The sequence below is a fragment of the Mirounga leonina genome, unplaced genomic scaffold (genome assembly GCF_011800145.1).
Source record: "Mirounga leonina isolate KUSES-001 unplaced genomic scaffold, KU_Mleo_1.0 Mir_104, whole genome shotgun sequence".
Taxonomy (NCBI): Eukaryota; Metazoa; Chordata; class Mammalia; order Carnivora; family Phocidae; genus Mirounga; species Mirounga leonina.
The window spans coordinates 12,542,115-12,561,105 of NW_023270231.1; the positions used below are offsets into that span (position 1 = coordinate 12,542,115).

The 18,991-nt window shown below is 41.8% G+C and overlaps 1 protein-coding gene across 2 annotated transcripts in view; it reads left to right on the forward strand.

The window, feature by feature from the left end:
- Positions 1–18,991, forward strand: part of TENM2 (teneurin transmembrane protein 2) — a 923,830-nt gene that overhangs the window by 601,932 nt on the left and 302,907 nt on the right. The window lies entirely within an intron of this gene.

Below are 18,991 nucleotides of genomic sequence, written 5' to 3' on the forward strand. Positions count from 1 at the left end.
GGGAAAGAGCTGGGGGAAGGAGCTTAGCAAAAAAAGTTGACACCCGGACTGAACAAGCAAAAATGCTGTGTTTTCATGGTGACTCTTTTGGTGGCTTCTGATAAACGAATGAGAATTAAACACCAACATTCAATCACCCAAAAACTATTTGTTATGTGTCAAGTATTCTAGGTGCTGGGGATACAGCAGCGCATCAAGCAAAGTCACAGGCTTTAAGGCATATATGGCCTCACATCCAACTCTTGGCAAATTCTACACTCGAAGAAGACACATTAATTGAGGGGGATCTTGAAACTCGAATATAAGGCCTTAATTAGATAAAATTTCCAGAAAAGGAACAGTGGTAGTTTGTTTTTTGTTAGGGTTTTGGTTTTGGGTTTGCATTTGGTGCCATTCACAACATGCCAACATCCATAGTGCCTAAGAAAACACCCCAAAGGAGCCCCATGTGCAAGTGAGGAGTTAAATAAAAATTTACAATATAAGGGGAAAAAAAATACCTGACTTATTTTGCCCGTCCCAGGGTCCTCTGTCTATAAATGTATTGGAATTAGGTTATTATCCACAACCACCCATGCTTATCTTCCAAGCTCTTCTTAATCATTTCTCAGGTCCTGATGATGTATTGATAGGCTATAGATTAAATATGAAATTACTACAAATCTCAAGCACCCAAAGATTTATGGACTAGAGCTTAGGCCTTGTATCAAATCAACCATCTAGGAAAATATATGATTTCACCATAATATTAAAAATTACTGGCAGCGTCTTCATCTTATCCGATTGGTGTTGTCCTGATGATAAGCCACAGTAAGCAGAGGGAGAAATTGTGTGATAAATTATAGAACAGACATTGAAAAATATATTTATTGCATTTGGATGTGCAAGGATTTCCTCACTGCGTACAAAATAAACAGGACTGGTTTTTTTTAGTGCCCATTTCAGTTCCAAGTATGTTCAAGTCTCAAAAGACAAGGTAAACTTGAGTTGGTCCCATTCACAGGAGTTAAGTGCTTTGATGGGGAAGCAAAGGGTGAAGTTACAATGAAGCTGTTTGTTTCCTGGTCAGTGGGAATGATATACAGGAAGAAATCAAAACTGGTTACAGTCTGCATTTTGTTCTCCTGTCTACAATTGTCTAGAGAGTCTAAGTCCTTGTTCCCTAAAGTGTGGCCCACAGACCTGCACATTGGCAGTCCCTGGAGCTTGGGAGAGATACAGCCTCTCAGGCCCCACCCCAGACTTCCCAAATTAGATTCTGTATCTTGAATTAGACAAGATGACCTAGGTGGTTCCTGCGTCTTACAGTTCCACGAGTACAGTTTGAGAGGCAAATCACACTGTCCTAGACAGGAGGCCCGGAAGGAAGAGGGAAGTTCTTCATGTATCTCAGAAAAGGTGCTAAATAACCATGACACCTGATTATAATAATAATAATAACAACACACCCAAATAGCAAGACAATAAAAAGAATGGTGAACATTTATTGAAGACTTATTATGAGCAAGACATTGTACATAGGCTATTATATACAACCCTGTGAGAAGAGTAATCATAGTATGCCCACTTGACAAATGAGGAAGTGAAGATGGAGGGCATCAAAGAACTTTCCCCTGGCCTCAAAGCTTTTAAGTTCCAGGCCAGGATGGACACTCATATCCGTCTGACTAGAAAGTCCCAGTAGACGAGGGGCAGCCATGGAAGGAAAGACCCTGATATTGAAAACGAAATAAGTCATGAAATGGGAACTGTCTTCACGGTGAAAGAGAAAAGTAAGACCAACGAATGGTCTTTTAGCTTCTATTAGAATATGCTCCCTTTGAGTTCCCTGGCTAAAAACCTACAGTCCTCCTTGCTTCTTCCCTTTCCCTTATGGCCCATAACCAGTTCACCTCCCACTTCTGTCACTTCCCTTCATTGTATCTCTTAACTGTTCCCCTGGTTCTTCAAGTCTGCTCTGCTGTCCTAGTCCAGACTTCATCATCTGTAGCTGGGTCTAGAGAAACTAGCCTTCCAGACTCCAGCCTCCCCTTTTTTCCAGCCCATCCATCATATTGCTGTTAGTTAGCACTATCTTCCTAAAAACCCAATCCAACCATGTTATTTCTCTGTCTGGATCTGTGCCAGACTCTGAAACACAAGGGCAAAAGAAACACGTATTCTGCTCTCAAGGAAGTGACAAGGCCACGGAAAGCCCCCACACTCTACTTGGTCTACCTGTTTGATCTCTTTTCTGTCTCCCCATATTCAAATACAACATCCCAGCCACCTTCAACTTCTCATCATTCACACTCTTTGCAGTACCCAGGGCACTCCTTTTCCCTCAACTATCTAGTGAACTCCTACCCATCGTTCAACAGCCAGTTCAGCTGTGAAGTCTCTTACTTCCCCTTACCCAAACAGAAGTACTTGCTCCCTTTATTTATACATACCACTTTTAAATCAGTCAGCGTTTTGCTTAAATGTTTCCTGCCCCTTCCAGATCAAGATGTGTATTCCCACAATGTTCCTGGAACAATGAAAGAACGAGGAAATGATAGAATGGCTCACAGGTCCCAAAAACTGGACTTCAAAACTTGTTACTGGGTTTAAGACATTTTAGATGCACTCCCCCCCACACACACCCTCACCCAGTACCTGTCTCTTATACTCTCACCAGAGCTATGTGAAGAGAGTGTGCAATGTTTGCAGGCTTTCATGTGAGGATACCACCTGGCCTATCAGCCACCTCTCTTCCAACAGCCTTGTTTGCATCTGAATAGAAATAGGATTAGTTGATGCATAAATAATTTAAATTACCTATATAATCTCAGAACCTCTGCCAGTGAGGTAGAAAGACAGCTTGGGTGACTTCAAACTAGAATTATGTCCCCATGGAGTATGTTGTCAGCTTCAGTCCACATTTGAGTCCTAGTAATGTGGCCGGCTGTGAGTTAGATGACTTCCACAGGTTATCAGCTCATTTATTTCTTGCAGTAGCCCTATAAAATAGGTGTTACAACTTCCATTTTACAGATGAGGAAAGTGGGACCCTGAATATGTTAAATATTTTGCTCATAGAGCTCCCTTGTATGGCTTATAAGTGGGGAAGTTGGGAGTTAACTTGCACGTGGCAAGCCCAGTGTTTCCCACTATGCCATCTGCCTCACCCCCACCCCCTACCCCTTTACTGGCCATCGTCTTGCTATCAAATCTTCTCAGAGTATATGTGTACCTATATAGAGACACAGGTGTGACTGTAAAGCAAAAAGATGTTAGAATAAAACACCCAGAAAGTCTATCATAATGCTTTACAATCATGCCTATTACATAACCATGCCCCTGTGTTTATCCACGTGACCAACTGTTGTGCTGGTAGGGTATCCAATATTTCTGTTTCCATATTTGGAGTCAGCACCCTGGGTCTGGGTCTCCATATTTCTGTTTCCTTACCTCCTAAATGCACCCTGTAGAGGAAAGGGTGCTTCATTCTAGCTCAGGGATCTGATGATAGCATCTCTCCACATCAAAGCTTGAGTAACATATTTGTCTTTATACCTATTCTTTACAGGTGAATAGGATCTGCTGTGTAATTCTTGGCACTTGGGCTTAGTTAGTTGAACACAGACAACAGGCGAGGTGCTCTTGCTGACTCCTGTGCCGCTGTAGGGGAGGAATAGCTCTGATCCATTTCTGTCCATGGGTTCTTGCCAAGAACCATGCAGGCAAGTCAATAGGATGCCCATTGATGGGCCAAACGTTGTTTTTCTCGACAGGAGCATGCAGAGTAGGCAAAAGTGTCCAACTGGCTGGTCTGACCTGTCAGCCAATTTTTATCTCTCCTGGCAATAGCATAAAAATGGTAAAATATTTAGAGTTCATGACATAGATTAACCCTTCTTTTGACTCAAGGCAACCAAAGCATAGAAAAAGTGTTCATCAGAACCTAAAAGGGCCTCCACTGGAGTGGATACATCAGAAATACATAAAACTTACTCCCCAGTGCTGTTTGTCACAGTGAGGTTAGAAGCCCACCTGCATTAAAAGCACCTGGAGAGGGGTGCCTGGGTGGCTCAGTCGTTAAGCGTCCACCTTCAGCTCAGGTCATGATCCCAGAGTCCTGGGATCGAGCCCTGCATAGGGCTCCCTGCTCAGCAGGAAGCCTGCTTCTCCCTCTCCCACTCCCCCTGCTTGTGTTCCCTCGCTTGCTCTGTCTCTCTCTGTCAAATAAATAAATAAAATCTTAAAAAAAAAATAAAAAAAATAAAAAAATAAAAGCACCTGGAGAGCCTGAGATGGCATGCTTCGTCTGGTGTTGCCAGCTAGATGCTGGAACCGGGGCTTTGACTGAGATCTGACTCAAAGTCTACTCCACACATCAGATTGCAAAATGTATCTCAAGGCCCGCTTTTTCCCGTGTCTTTGGGTAGAAAGAAAAAAAACAGGTGTCGCCACACCTACCAGAATGGCTAAAATTCAGAATACTGACAACATCAGTACTGACCAGGTTCGAGAGTAGCCCACATACGGTGGTGGTGAGAGTGGAAACTTGTACAATCACTTTGGAAAATGGGTTGCATTTTCTTATACAATTAAACATATACCCAGTGATCCCCCTCCCACATACTGACATAAAGAAATACAAATAAGTGTTCAAGAGTAGACTCATGCATGCGTGTTAGTAGCAACCTTGGTTCTCAGGAACCACAACCTGGAAACAAACTGAAGTGTCCGTCCTCAGATGGATGGATAAGCCAACTCTGATATAATCACACAGTGGAATATTATTTAGCAATACAAAGGGCTCAGACACACAGCATGGATGAACCTTGAAAACATGCTGAGCAAAAGAAGTTATCTACAAAATGTGTACTTACCATCTTCTTTATCTTAAGTTTAAAACATGTAAAACTAATTTATGGTGGTAGAATTCATAGCGTGGCATAGAGGGTTTGGAGATTACCAGGACAAGGGCACAAGTGAAATTTCTGGGGTGATGGAAATAGCCTGTATCTTGATACAAGACCAGTGCTCTAACCCCTGAGCTCTGGAGCCGACCTGTATCTTGATAGTTAGGTGGCTGTATATATGTATCAAAGACTTTTAAATCGTAGGCTTCACATTTGGGGGATACGTTTCAACTTTTAAAAAGAAGGATGGAACAGAAGTGGGTATGGCTGCAGAAGAGCAATATGAGGGATCCTCCTGGGGTTAGAAATGTTGTGTATCTTCACTGTGTCAGTGTCACTGTCTCAGTTGTGATATTGTGCTATTGTTTCACAAGATGCTTGTTATCGCTGGGGGAAACTGGATAAAGAGTACTTGGAATGTCTCTGCATTCTTACAATGGAATGTGTATCTACAATTCTCTCAAATTGAAAAGTTTTAATTAAAAAACAAAACAAAACAAAGCAACAAACATTTGGTCTGTCAGCTTGGGATTTGAATTTTCTTGTAAGTGACCCATTGTGTTTGAATATACATGTTGTGTATGTGCATGTGTGCATTTAATGGGAAAGAGAAAGGATTTCTAGGTATTTTTACGTTTTTTTTGCCTTGAATTCTCCTTTTTTGTTTTTAGTTTTGTGTGCTCATGATTAAACATCCACCCCTTCAATGGGGCTGACTTCATCAGTCCAAGGTCAAAAATCTCTCTATCACTCAACACGTCTTCCCAGTGTCTTATAATTCCAAGGTTGATCTGCAATACAAGGAACCCCTTTCTTGAACGTTCCATTATTCTGGTCCCATGGTGGAGCAAATCGTGCCTGTGAGGCGTCTTTGCTGCTGAGTGAGGGGAGATGTCAGCCACATGTGATTTTGCACATCTCCCGGGTAACGCAGGAGTGCTAATGTAGTCTCCTGGATGCAGGGACACCAACTGGGTTTATGTCACCCCCTGGGGGCCTTAAGTGCATAAATCAATCCTTATTTTTTTCAGTCCATACAGAGGGCTTCCTCTTGTGTGCTGCACATAGGGAGGGAGGGAAGGATGCCTCCTTGAGGAAATGGTTTCTATTTGAAGAAAGCGAGTGATGTATGCAATATCAGAATCTAGTTTGGGGGTGTTTTTATTTCTTTAACTCCCCTGGGACAGCTGCTCTGGCTTGGACAGAACTAAGAGTGAAGGGATTCATCAGCTGGAAAGAGGTTGATGTCAGTCAGGACAAAAACAGGGGATGTGCCTGGGCTTGCCTGGGGCTGCAGAATGGCATCCATGGGTCTCCATTGCTGGCCTGTCTCCTCGTGCCTGCCCATACCACTCTGAAAGGCACCTCGCCTTGTGGATTCTGCCTCAGCCAAATGTCTGCTATAGTAAGGCTGATAATCTGAATTACAAATGCCAATGATTACAAAGGTATACTTTAGAGAGACTAACTGCCTTTTTTTTGGCAGGGATATCACCAACATTATCCCATTATGCCCACTGATGTACACAGAGTGCGTTGGTATAGTTTATTCCATTTCAAAGAGAGGAATATCAATCACAGCTAAATCTCCTTATCTTCCCTCTCTATCCTTGTTCTTTCTTTTTCTCCTCCTTCTTCCTCTTCTTCTCCTTTGTGTCTTCTTTTTTCTTCTTCTTCTTTCCCTCCTCCTTTTCCTCCTTCCTCCACCTCCTCCTCCTCAGGAGGGGGCATAGTAAGAATCTAAAACAAGTGTGTAGGAAAATGATCTTTGTCTTTTCTCATTTCTTCTATTAGCATTTCTTTATCCTTTCAAAGAACTGCTCCCCAACAATGCCTGTGGTTCCCATCTCATTTTCAGTCCAACATCAAAACTTACCAATTCTAGTTTCTAGCCCCTCAGGCCCCCGAGTCTTGATAAGACACTGAGCCGTAATTAGATTAATCAGATAACATGAAGCTCTCACATGTCAGGAAGGCACTCATTTCCTTAGGCCCATCAAGGATATTCCTAATGTAATGCAGGCACCATAGTAAAACTGTGGGAGAGAGATTTTTAGGCAGATAGAGCTTTCATGTTCCCCAAATTACATCCAGTGTGAAGAGGAGCACCTGTAATGATTCAGTAATAACTGCAGGCAGAGTGACTTCCCTGTCTCATCCCCGGACACCTAAGAGACCATCACGGGTGTGTTGGGAGAATCTGTGAGAAAAGGCAGCGTCATTCCTAAACTTTTCTAGGAGCGTTTGAGAAATATCTCTAACGGGATGTTAGAGCTTACAAATTTGAGAAATACCTCTAATGGGATGTTAGAGCTAGAAATTGCTCTAGTCTAGAGAGAGTTTACCCATGAAGTTGCTCTAGACTCGAGAGAAAATTCTGAATCCATACACAAGTTCCTGAGTTTTGATTATGCTGTCATCATAAGGAGATGCTTCCAGAACACCCTGCACTTCCCCCTTTCTTAGCACTTCAAGGTCCTACTGAAGGTGTCTGTCCCTCCTCGCGGACCACCTGAACACCTCAAGGAGGAGGACTAACTCGTAGACAAGGCTGTGTTCCTAGCATTGAGCCCAGGCCCAGGTGCAAAATAGATGCTCAGTAGATGTCCATGGAACTTATCAAGCATATCTCTGGAGCTGCTTAGGACACGTTGCCCACAGAATGGGGCGTTAGAGGAAGCTGGGGTCTGAAGGGGTCTGACAGATGTTCTTCGGTGATCTTAGTTCAGGTCCCTTTGAATCCTTATATGGGACATTGGATTCTAATCAAGGTCCGCCATGGGCCACAGGCAAGAATAGAGACTGACAAAACTGGTACGGAAAGATTTAGGGAGCTTGCCTTTATGGCTCAGGGCTATGTTTTCCCACAAGATAAGAATGTTGTCCCTTTGACAGGAGCACAAGTGAGCAATTCAGCCCCGCCTCTCTGCCTTCTGTCCTCTTCCTGCACCAGTTCTCAAGACAACACTGTTATCGCACCAGAAAGTACAGCCCAGAGCATTACAGATGTCTGGTACAAGCGGAACCCATATTAATGGTTATTGCTTAAAGAAGAGGCATGCTCAGATCTCTTTACTGTGCTCTGGGGAAATAGCGGTTTTTACTTTCTTCCAGAGAAGACCAAAGACATACAAAGATCAATTGGGTTTGGCCTATCCCAGAGAGAGGAGGCTTTTTCAGAGGTAACTTACGTGACAGGTCCGACATGACCTGAGACACATCCCCACAAATACAGATATCTTAACAATTAATTTTTATTAAGGTCCTGATGGCTGTCGAGACGCAAAATTTTCCACTTATCGTAGCAACAACTAAGTTTGCGACATTGTAGGATGATTTAATGAATCAGAAAAAGGGGGGGGGGATTTTTTTGTTTTTACGACACAGGCTATAGGCTCACTCCAAAAATCCTCATTTTGATGTCTGTTGACAAATGACTTATGATTTCATTTAAATTACCTGAATTTTTTTTATCTTTTTTTAAAAGATGCTTAGGCAGTTTCTGACAGTGAGCAGATAGTTCCTAAAGCAGAAAAAGATTTTTTTTGGGGGGGGGGGAAGAAACCTCTCTTTTCAAGATGCCATTAATTGAACCAAACTGGAAATTCATTAAATGACCTTTTAAATGGCCAGAAAAAGCTACTGTTTTTGCTCTGGTAGAGAATGACCAGTTTCAAACACTTATTGACATACGTTCACCATAACACACAACTCTGTAACACAACTTTAGCCATGCTGGCCTTAGCTCGGGGGGCAGGGAGGCGGGTAGTGACTTTCCTTTGACTTCTACAAAGCAAAAGATCCCACAGTAACGCCACAGCATTCTGACCATGCCTTACACTATATTCTCTGGAAATAAAATAGCACATTTGCCCTCTGAAAAACATTGCCATTTGTAATCAGCCCAGGTCCCCAGCTAGAGACACTGTCAATGGCAAGAGAAACTGTTGAATTGCTTGCCTTTGATGAAAATGAAAATGTTATCCAGGAAACATCCCTAAGAAAATAAATTCAGGCCTGATTCCTTCTATGCAAACAGATATATACAATATCTCCCTGAATCAGCTTTTTCTCATCTGAAATGGAACTACTGTGCTTTATTATGATGTCAGAGATTGAACCTGGGCAAGAATGCACTTCTGATAATTAAGATCATATCAGGTTTGGAAAGCTTAAATTCCTAAAAGGAGATGAAAGTGTCCTGATGGTGTAGACTCTGGACGCTTGTGAATTGGTCATAGCAATATAGGGATGAGTTTCAACATCCTTACTGCAGAAATGTGCAGATAATACCAGAGGGGAGAGTACCCCATTCCCATAAGCCCATTAAAAAAAAAAAAAACACGAGCATCTCTTAGAACAGGCAGGTGGTGTATCATATGTTCCCGGGGTGGAGAATGAGCTTCTTGCTTTTAAAAGTAATTGATTTTATAGTGAAACGTGTCAAGAGCACTGGTTTTCAAAATGATTCTGTTCATGAGTGTCGGGAAATAATACCTACTGCTAATTGCTTCAGAAATAGCTGGATTATTTAACTTGGGTTTTGACTGTGGTTAGAGGGAAGATCTCACACCTTTGTGCTATTTCCCCTCTCACGGATTAATAGCTGTTTTAAAACTGTGTCTACTTTTGCTGTTCAGACATGAAATCTGCATCCCCTCACTTTTTGTCTAGGGCATCAGCTACAGTGTTTTTTAGTTCAAACTCTCTGAGTGTTCTAAAGATAGCCGTGTGACATTTCTGTTTCAATGAAGCTCAAATAGTAGGCGAGATAGAAAACACCAGAGAAGAAAAAGATATGTTTGCTGATTTTACTGTCGTCCGTACCGAGCTGCCTAGGTGAACAGTTGTAAGTGGGGAGGCTGATTGCGGGTGGGGAGGGGAAGGAGGGAGTGCTAACTTCGGAGAGGGGTAATTTATTGGATGCTCAGCAGCGCACCCCTTGCGGTAATTCCATATTTGAATGTATCCATCCTGTACAGATTGATTGGGTGTAATGTGGAACCTGAGAAAGAAAACTCAATTGTTTCTTTGTTTTATGTTTTGTTTTGTTTTGTTTGAGTTGTTTCCTCAATGAGCTGATGTAAATGTGTCTGATTTAGACACATTCTGCTCAAGGTGTCAGCTCAGTGGAGTGAGCCAGAACCATAGCCTGTGATCAAGACTAATTGAGCCTACCAATTATACCTGTTTGTTTCATCATTCATGCAAACAAACATAATACACATATGTGTGTAAGACTGAAGCAGACCCTGATGAATCTATAATGCAACAGCTCATATACCCCTTCCTCCAGGAAGTCTTCACTTATCCCCTAGGCCAGGGGTCAGCAATTTTTTCTGTAAAGGTCCAGATGGTAAAGATTTTAGGCTTCACTTTCAGAGCCATATAAGGTCTTTATCACGTATTTTTTTTTCTTTTTCTTTCTCTTTCTTTCTTTTTACAACACTTTTAGAATCAACAGAACAGTCTTAACTCAGGGGCTGAATATGGTGAGTGGGCCATGGTTTGCTCAAGTCAAATGTCCCTCGATTCATCCCCCATAGCAGCCTTCACCTTGTGTTGAAAAGAGCTAAATTCTAAATTCCTGGAGTGAAGGCTCTTCTTCTTCTTCTTCTTTCTTTAATTAACATATAATGTATTATTTGTTTCATGGGTACAGGTCTGTGATTCATCAGCCTTACACAACACCCAGTGCTCACCACAACACATACCCTCCCCAACATCCATGGGTAGCCACCCCCTCCCCCGCTCCCCTCCAGCAACCCTCAGTTTGTTTATTAAGATTAAGGGTCTCTTATGGTTTGTCTCCCTCTGTGGTTTTGACTTGTTTCATTTTTTTCTGGAGGCTCTTCTCTTTGCAGCCCTGGCCGAAGCACTGGCAAGTGTTCATTTTCCAAATATACAGGGATCTCCACCTCCCAGTTTTATATTCCAGCTGGGAAAACAAGATCCTGTATAGAAACTGGTTAAGTAACAATTCAGAACACAGTGAATGTTCTTGACAGAACCTTTGCAACTCTGGCTTTCTGGAATAGAACCCCAAGTTGAGAAATAAGTTTTTAAAATGCCCTCTTACATTCTCAAAGAGCTTTAAGAAAGACCTTGCTCCGTACTTCATTAGGCCTTAATCCGGGGTCTTGTTTGTTCTTCCTTAACATGCAATCTTTAACCAATTTAATAACTTTTTACAAAGAAAAACTTACAGGATGCACAGAAAATGGAGGGGCAGGTGTGGTGGTGGAGAACACAGCAGTAGGCCCAGAGGCAACCCCAAGACTGACACCTGACAGCCTGACCTCAAGGAAGGAGATAGAATAAATCAAAAGGAGATACAGAACTATACAACTGTGTAGTACAATTATGCTTCCTCTTAATAGGCTTGCAGTCATTAATTAACTGCTGAATACTGCTCATTATGCTCTCTTTAAAAATGCAGCCAAATTTAGCTTCCCATTTTGGATTATTATATCCACACAACATGGTTAAAATAAAAATATCTAACACTTATGGACAGTGAGTTTTGGTTATCTGGAAATTTCACTCATGTGGACCTCCTCGTTGAGGAATGACCTGTGATAAAAGATACATTTGTGACCAGGACCACCTAGCATGAAGAGCAAGGGTTATGGAGTTTGCAGCCTGGGCCAGTTCTCCCTTTCCAGCTATGCAAAATGAGGCAAGTCACAACCTCTCAAACCTCGGTCTCCTGATCTGTATAATGGGCACCTTCCCTTAGGGTCCTTGTGAGGACTAAGTAAGATTATCACAGTTAGATAATCTTGTTATTGTGTGTTAAGTAGCTAACCATCTTGTCATAATTTATTATTCTGTGTTAAAAGTGAAGTTTTTAAGATGGAACCTGGCACAAAGTGAGTGCTCAAAAAAGTTAGCTATTAGTATTTTAATTATCAGTATTGTTTATGAGTAAGCACACATATGATGCTACAGAAGACTACCTAAAAGTATATAGTGAAGACATCTGAGATTTCACCTTAGACAAGGTGCTATTGATCTATAATTATCAAACCAATTCTAGAAATCAGGCTCAAATGGGACTAATTCTGCCAGATCACATCTTACCCCTGGACCACTTTCTTTGGTTAGGTTGAAAAAGGCTGTTTTCTAGCATAGTAAAATCCACCCATACAGTATTGCAACAGATCCTACTATAAACTCTCAGATGTTTTGAATTTCTAGCATCCTTTCATATTAATTGTTATGTTCTTTTTTTTAATTTAAATTCAATTCCAACACATCATTAGTTTCAGATGTAGTGTTCAATTCATCAGTTGGCTATGACACTGGGTGATGGGCATTAAGGAGGGCACGTGAGGTGATGAGCACTGGGTATGTGTTATAATTGTTATGTTCTTAAACAACAGGAGAAAGAGCATGGATGTGGAGTGGGACAGTTGCATATCAATTACCTCAGAAAACCAGACCTCCTCCTAGAAGAAGGGGAAAGTTTCAGGTCTCTCACACCGTTTTGGCTTCAAACCACACTTCATTTCATAACCAAAACGTAACCCAGTAGGGATGCAGACATGGCACATGGGTTGTGACCTTTAAAAGCAAGGACCTGAAAAGGGCTGCTTCCTTCTGGAAAACAAGTACTAATGACAAGTGTAGCCACTGACGTAACACAGAGAAAGGGCTGGTTCAGAGGAGGAAATTGGGACAAGGGAGTTTGGCTGGAGCAATGAGAAACGTCGAGAGAGCCTTTGGGTATTAACCAGACTGGCAGAGCAATCCCTGAGTGGAAAGACAAAGATAGCTCCCTCCTTTCTGACTCAGGGCTTGTCCATAGCACTGACACTCTCCTGCCCTCTCGAAAAGTTCTCCTCATTCAGCACACAGTCTCCAGTGAGGGAGGACCTCGGCTCCAGCCCATGCAACAGTGGTTTTTCGGGGCCTGGCGTTGGTGTCCTCAGCTCCACGGTCAGCTTCTGCAACTGAGAAGCCTTAGCTTATTAATGAGTTTGGCCAGACGGTTGAGCAGGTGGCACTGCCTCGAATCGTCCAGGTAGGCAGAAAAATGGTTTTTTGTTTGTGGTGTTTTTTTTTTTCGTGGATTTTCCCTGAGATTGGAAGTAAAGAAAAGGGGTGGGAAGTATCAAAGCAATTTGTTTAGCTGGTACTCATGAGCGTCTGCGGGAAACATCCAAACACCTAAGGGGCAAGGACAGAGAAAGGGAAAGAGTGTGCCCAGCAAAGGAGGAGGAAATAAGACATGTCATGCTCTATAAACTGAGAGAGAAACAGGAGCAAAGAAGAGCAGTTGGTGCAGCGGGGCATCCTGAGTTATTTGTCAGTGGCTAGGGTCCCCTCGTTAGAATTCTCACTGCGCACGCTCTGCCCTCATGCCCTTCCCGGGACCAGCCCTCCTAAGCCACAGTCCCTGTTGTGAGCGCAGGCAGTGTCATTTTCCTGTACTTCGCCCTCCTCTCTGCTAGTGCCCAGCCCCAGCAGTTAGGAACCTCCTGGCCTCTGAAGGACAGGACTGACGTGGGTCACAGGTGCTGGAACTGTCAGAGAGCTATGCTAATTACACCACACCTGTTTCCTCAGGTTAAGCCGTTGCTATTGGAAACCTTGATAGCCATTTTCCTTCATCTGTTTACCAGCCAGCAGTTAGTATGCTGCTTCTCCACCCCATCATCCCACGGACCCTCGACCTGGGGCTTAGACCCTCACGCGAGGGGACAAGGACAGTAAGGAATGGCACGTGGGAAAAGAGCACCTGCGTGTGATACCTAGAGGTTGTGAAAGAGAGAAGAGTCCGGGCCCCCTGCAGGGCAAGAGAGTGGCCAGGAGGGTATTTCAGGAGGATGCAAGATGTAAAAGATGAGATGAGCATTTGCTAGTCGTTGGCATTCACACACAGGGACCAGGACAAGCCAAGCCATTTTAGATGGCTACATAAATTGCCAGACCTGTATTCAGCACTGCTGGTATTTCCTACATTTCTAAAGGTGTTTTTCCAATAAATCCATGGCATCGTGCAGAGCTGTGCCATCACATTAAACGAAACAGGCATGCTTTTTCCATCTTACCAAGCTTACGGTCTGTATCTCTATCGGACATGTTGCTGAGCTGTGAGTGCCCTTAGGAGGTCTTTCTAAATATTTTTAAACTTTCTTTTTCTTATTTTACTGCACTTTTTCGATCCCAGAATTGATCCCTTCTCCTGTTTGAAATTTCATACGACATAAGACAAACACTAGTTTCTCTTCCTGGGTAGCAATTTCCATTCATGAAAAATTGCCTTGTGCGCATTCAGGAAGTATAGTAGGTTGGGAAGCTCTAATTTGTTTCCCACCTACTAATAATCTTATTGTGATGAATAATGTAGTACTGTTAATGTTTCTACAAGGTTAGAGATTGTGTTGAGTGTCAGTAGAGATGCTGACAGTGTTGGGCAACAAAGCCATTCTTTCTCCTTTTTACACAGTATAGTTTCTTAAACAGCTTGGAGTAGATACGTGAGCTTTAGCAAGCCATATTCAAATGAATCCAAATACAGAAATGATGAGCGATGCGCCAGTCGAAGATTTACACAGATGTTGATTCTGTTTTTGTTTTTTTCTACTGTGCTTTTTTTTTATGTTTAAGGATGTGACCTCTATATTGGAAACAGATTTTCAAGTTTTGGGGTTGATTTGTTCCCTTGTTTTCCAGAGAACAGCCTCAATGTCTCTACCTAAAATGGCTCACGCTCTGATGCAAGTGTGTCCCCTTCAACACCAAATATTCTGTCCTGTTCTCAACATCCATCCATGTGTTTCATTTTTATTGGTTTACTATATGCTCTTTAAGTAGCACACCGTGAAATGGTCTTTACTGGGGACAGCTCTATGAATTATAGCCCATGCATAGACCACCACTCTCATGATGCAGAGCAGGTCTGTCACCTCAGAAACCTCCCTCCTGCTACCCATGGGTAGTTACTAGCGGTCACCGATCTGTTCTCAGTCACTGTAGTTTTGTCTTTTTGAGAATGTCACATGAGTGGAATTATGCAGTATATAACCTTTTCAAACTGACTTCTTCCATTCAGCATGGTGCCTTTGAGATGTATCCAAGTTGTTGCATTATGTGTAGTTGGTTCCTTTTTATTGCTGAGTAGTATTCCATTAGATAGATTACCCCACTTTGTTGATCAATTCACTTGTAAAATATCTGGATTGTTTCTAGTTTTTGGTGATTATAATAGGACTGCTATATACTTTCATGTGTAGGTTTTCATGTGAATATATATTAATTAAAATGTGTATTTTCATTTCTGTAGGGCGAATACCTAGGATTGGGATTGTTAGATGGTGTGGTAAGTGTAACATCATAGGAAACTGGCAAACCCTTCCAGAATGTCTGTGTATTCTGCATCCCCACTAGCAATGTATGAGAGTTTCTGTCATGGTATTTTGATTAGCTTTCATGTCTGTGGAAAGTATGTTCTAGCATAATACTCTGTTTTGTCATGTGCTGTTTCTAGTTGATTCCATACGTCATTTGTTTTTTTAGTACCCTAATGAGACAACCCTTAAATTTTCATAAGTTAACTTTAAAAAAAAAAAAAAAGGCATAAAGTATGTTTGCCTGATTTTCTCAAGGCTGTTTATGGCTTTTTTGGTTTAGACTATATCTGTTTTAATTAGAAAAATATATAAATGATAAATAAATTGTCTTTCTGTTATTCATAGAACCAGGGTGATGATATTCACGTCACTTGTAGATGCCCAGGTAGATGGGGATGGGACAGTTGGAGTAAACTCATGTGATGAAACCTCTTCATTTATCCAACTTCTGTTTTCACTGCATGAATCTAGATGTCTCACTCCACTCTATGTGTGCAAAAATCACCCCAAAGGCCGTGTGGATCCTATTGGTGCAACTGAGAACCTGGGGCAAAAATTCTGAGTTAATCTTTCAAGGAAAGCAATACAGCATGTGTATCCCATGTATGTAGTGGAGGCTCCCATTCACCATGCTCTGTTATCTAGCATTAAATATAAAAGACAGTTGGTAAATACTACATTCAGTTGAAAACACAAATGAATTAAAATGTGATAGTTTCTCTCCACAGGTAATAATTTACATTCTTGTGAATTTCTCCGTGTGCCATGGAGCATCCTTTAAATGGTATCCTAGCACAAAACCTTGCATATTGGGAGATACATGTATGTAGACCCAACAGAAGAATGAGTTCACCTTGGGAAATAAAACAGGGGTAGGGACTGGGGGAAAGTGTTCATGTTTAGTTTAATGATAGACATCTATGAAAACTTTTCAGGGCATGTGTCATAATGGCCCTTATGAGATTGCTATACATATGCTGAAACGTGAATAAAAACATATGTGGGAAAGTGAAGCATTTGGATAGTTAACAATGGGAAGGAAAAGAGAAGAGTGACAGTAGGAACTTTGAGGCTCAACAAAAAGGTCAGAATAGGATGTGAGTCTCTTTACCTTCCTAGAGGCCAGAGACTCTGGGACCTCAAGAATCCACCAGACCCAGCGTAGATGCTCAGTAATGAGTTGCCAAGTGAGTGGGCACATGAACAAATGAAGACACAGGTGAAGGAATGAATCAGCAAACAAATGATTGAAAATGATTTGTCACAAGTGAGCTTAGCTCATAGGCCACTGTTCTTGTGTCAGAATTTAATCAGCGAGAAAGCAAAAGGAATCTTATGGAGAGAACGATCTCTCTTTGGGTTTCTCTCGGGGAATAGGAAAGGCTCGATCAAGTGCCTACTTGCATATAATTTTGCTAGGCTCCACACTAAGAAAATGCCATAGAATTAAAACTCATGGAGCACCTGGGTGGCTCAGTTGGTTAAGTGTCTGCCTTCGGCTCAGGTCATGATCCCAGGGTCCTGGGGTTGAGCCCCACATCTGGCTCCCTGCTCAGTGGGGAGTCTGCTTCTCCCTCTCACTCTCCCTCTGTACTTTCTCTCTCTCTCAAATAAATAAGTAAATAAAATCTTAAAAAAAAAAAAAAACCTCTTTCCAATGATATGCCACGTAGAAGTGAGAAAGGTTTATAAAGATTTGATAGGTTAAATATGGCCAAATGGAGTCATTCAATATCTAGTATGCCAGTGTTTGTTCCAATGTTAGTCCTAGAACAGAGCCACCATAAAATATCTTACATATGTCCGCCCAGTTAGGAAGCCAATGGACTTCATCTGATCCAATCTGAAAAGGCTTCCGGAAGGAGGAAGAATTCCATATATCCTGCTTTTGACTTGCAAACCCTCTACAGCATACCCTGTGTCCTTGCCACATCCTGTTGCTTTTCCTACCACCAGCTGCATGGATGAATTCGGATTCACCCTGTTCCGGTGAGGCAGTGGCCTGTAGCAAGGATCCTCTAATACGATACATTCATGATGGAAAGCGAACATTTTCAAGTGGCACAGAGAGCCACAGGAGATCATGTTAGTCAGAGTTTGGAAGTGAAATGTGTCTATTCCCACTTGGGGTGTGTCAGAGGCCTCTGCCATCATCAGTTCCGTGGGGATTTCTGCTTGCAAGGCATTTGTTGTTATGTTTGGGTTACTGCAGAAAGAGAAAAAATTGCTACAGTTTGCGTGAGATAGAGCTGTGTTTTGGCAAGGATGCCTGCAATAATTTTTTTCTGGAGCTTTAGTCAAGTTCAAGCTTTTGAGATTTGTCTCAGATGGCACCACACAGCAGCTCCTTTGAAAGACCTTCATTTCTGTTGGGATTTGGACTCTCCTTTTGACTCACTTGCTCTTGCCATACTTCTCAATATGTGATGAATTAATCCATTAATTCAGAAATCCTTTATTGTACCTACTAAGTGTTTGAGGAGCCAGGGATTCATCAGAGAATAAAAGAGTATCCTTACCTTTAAGGTACTTACTTTCTAGTGCAGAAAGACAATTACTGGAAAAAAAAAAGTGATGATGTGTGCTTCAGAGAAACAGCATAGTAAGGAGGATAAGACTGCTGAGGTTGTCTGAAAAGGTGTGTCTTAAAGGGAAGATTTGAGCTGAGACATTCCAACATTAAAGGAGTGAGCCACTTAATTATCTGTATCCCCAGGCCTAGTGTAGAGCAAGTGCAAAGGGCCTGGGGCAGAAGGCTGCCTGGCTCAGTCCCATACCAGAAGCCAGTGAGGATCAAGACCTTTCCTACTTATCTCACTGTTTTCTGTGAGAAATAGGCTTGTAGTTGAATGAAAGAGACGAATCTAGGCTGATATTTCTGGCCAACCCCTATACACATCCCAGATTTAAAATGTCTTTGTTCTTTCTTTTCCCTCTGCCTAAAGCATTGTTCCCCCAGTCATTGGAATGTCTCTCTCCCTATTTCCTTCAGGTGTCTGATCAAATATCATCTTATTGAGAAGCCTTCCCAGCCCACACTATTAAAGTGTCATATAAGCAGCGTTAGAAATGGAAATTATTTTCTCCTCCAAATCTGATATTTCACAAGAGAGATTACTCACTCCCTGCATTATGGGATTAAGAATGATCCCATTTGAGATGATAAATACTAAAAAGTTTCAGTAACCCAAGAAGCCCTGAGAAACAAATTGCTAATTCATGACTTAAACCATCCAAATGTGATGAATAACTCAGGACCTCCGTGAGTTGCTCAGTGGTGAATTTCAGGGATAGAGCAAACTGCATGGCTCATAGATGGGCATGAGCAAAAAAATAAAGACAAAAAACAAGAAAATCTTGACTTTACATTGAGCTTTTCATGGGAAATAGGAGCTGATGCTAAACAGGAACATCGGGATTCAAAAAAAGCTAAGTCTTCATTATGCTGATTTTCATAGGGACTAAGAGAATTAATAAAAAGTAAGCTAACGTAGGGCCCTTCAAATTGTCTGACATCAGGTGGTTTTATTTCAATGTATTTAAGTTGCAAAAGGTGAAAATGAAGACTACTGATTATTTTGGCAGTCTATAAGACCCACAGCTACTTACTCTAACTCATAAGAAGGAAAAAGGATCCTTAATTCCTAATGGTGCTATTTACCTGAAAAATATCTGACAACAGGAAGTTTTCCAAGTCATTTCAATAATAATCTTTGAATCATAGGGTCTATTTCATTCCTTCCT